The sequence below is a fragment of the Gossypium hirsutum genome, chromosome A13, assembly GCF_007990345.1.
Source record: "Gossypium hirsutum isolate 1008001.06 chromosome A13, Gossypium_hirsutum_v2.1, whole genome shotgun sequence".
In the NCBI taxonomy this organism is placed as follows: domain Eukaryota; kingdom Viridiplantae; phylum Streptophyta; class Magnoliopsida; order Malvales; family Malvaceae; genus Gossypium; species Gossypium hirsutum.
In genome coordinates, this window is record NC_053436.1 from 86,929,257 (window position 1) to 86,931,495 (window position 2,239).

General features: G+C 36.7%; 1 non-coding gene across 1 annotated transcript; it reads left to right on the forward strand.

Moving 5' to 3' along the window:
• The first annotated feature begins 275 nt into the window (after positions 1-275).
• Positions 276-381, forward strand: LOC121213066 (small nucleolar RNA R71). The gene has a single exon (XR_005908435.1). It is a non-coding gene; the product is annotated as a small nucleolar RNA R71 (small nucleolar RNA).
• Positions 382-2,239: the final 1,858 nt, after the last annotated feature.

Here is a 2,239-nt window from a genome sequence, read left to right on the forward strand (position 1 = left end):
CTGTGAAAAACTAAGAAAACCATCTATCTTTTTATTTAAGAGTTCTACCTAATTAGAGAGCATGGTGACTGAATCAACATTATAAACACCAGTTTTTTTGTTGGCTTTGTCCTCATGACTTGCCACTGATAGTTATTCAGTGACATCTCCTCAATAAACTCATAGGCATCTTCAGGTGTTTTATTATTGATCGTTCCGCCAGCAGTTGCGTAACCATTTGTCGAGTCGATGGATTCAGACCATTGTGGAATGTTTGAACTTGGAGCCAAAGCGGTAACCCATGGTGGGGGCACCTTCTCAGTAAGTCCTTGTATCTCTCCCATGCATCGTAGAGGGTTACTAAATCCATCTGTACAAAAGAAGAGATATCATTATGTAATTTAGCCATTTTAGCTGGCGAAAAATATTTTAGTAAGAATTGTTCGGTCATTTTTTCCCAAGTAGTAATTGACCCTCGTGGTAACGAGTTCAACCACTATTTAGCTTTGTTCTTCAATGAAAAGGGAAACAACCGAAGACGTATGGCATCATCAGAAACACCATTAATTTTAAATGTATCGCATAGTTCTAAGAAGTTGGCTAAATGAGCGTTGGGATCCTCATCCTGCAAACCATCAAACTGAACAAATTGTTGTATCATTTGAATAGTGTTAGGTTTTAATTCAAAAGTATTTGCAGCTACAGTAGGTCTAACTATGCTTGATTTAGTTCCTGTTAAAGAAGGTTTAGCATAATCATACATAGTGCGTGGAGCAGGATTTTGATTAACCTCACTTGTAGGAGGTAGCCGATTGCCTTGGTTTTTAGCCATCTCTTCGGTTGGGGGTTGAGTATCGTTTTCTTGCTCGTTCTCCATGTATCTCAAGCTTCGCCTTATTTCTCTTTGGTTTCTACGAACTGTACGATCGATTTCTTCGTCAAAAAGTAATTGTCCTGACGGGTTTCTTCTAGTCATAAACTATAAAAACCTGCCAAGAGAAAGAAAAAAATAAGTTAATAAATAATAATAATAATTAAATTAAATTAAATTGTAAGAAAAATAAATGGCTAAAGTAATAAAAATTGAGCGTTCCTAATACTTTAGTTCCCCGACAACGGCGCCAAAAACTTGATCACGTGATTTCGTGATAGGTTTTAAATATTTATAATTACTCATCCTTAAACTAACTATTATTGCGATGTAGGCAAGTGTACCTATCGAACAGTAGTATAGTTTTGGCAAGACCGGATTGTCAACCCAAAAAAACTAAAAGTACTAGTAATGACTGTCTTTTTATTATCTAGCCTAAGAATAAAGAGGTTTTGTTTTAATTAACTAATTATCTAAACTAAGAACGCACAGAGAAAAGAATTGGGGAATTGCTTTTGGGAAAAATCGATTGATTTAAGACAATACCTAAGGAAAAATCCACCTAGACTTTACTTGTTATTCTGGCTCCGAATCGGACGATTTATTCATTCAACTTGTTCCGTAGAGATCCCTAAGTTATGTTATTATCCCTATTCAAGACAAATAACGTCTAATCCCTAGATTGAATAACCGAGACTTTTCTCTAATTAACACTCTAGGGTTACATTAACTCGATCTACGATCCCCTTATTAGGTTTCACCCTAATCCGAAAAAATCTTGTCACCCTATATCTAGGCGTGCAATCAACTCCGCTTAATTACGACAAATGTACTCTTAGACAGGATCTATTCCTCCTCTGAATAAGAGCATGCCTTGAATCAGTATTCTAGGATATCAAAACAAGAATTAAGAACACATAATTAAGAACAAGTTAAATATTTATCATACGATTCAGAAAATAATAACAAGATTCGTCTTAGGTTTCATTCCCCTTAGGTATTTAAGGGTTTTAGTTCATAAATAAATAAGAAAACATCTCAGAAGAATAAAGAATAGAAAACATAAAGAAAACCCAAAACTCTTGAAGGGAAATTGAGGAGAGATCTTCAGTCTTAATGATGAATCCAGCTTCTGAGATGGATCAATCGGCTTCCTTGGAGTAATTCCATACTCCCCCTTCTCCGTCTCCCTTTTCTTCATTCTCTAGGGTGTATTTATAGGCTTTGGAATACCTAGAAGCCCTTAAAATTAGCCTTTTCCGAATTGAACTCAACTTGGGCTCGGCAGGGACACGCCCGTGTTCAATTACTTCAGGTCGTGCTCGAGCCAGCCAAATTGACACGGCCTGTAACACCCCTAACCCGTATCTGTCGCCAGAAGGGTTACGG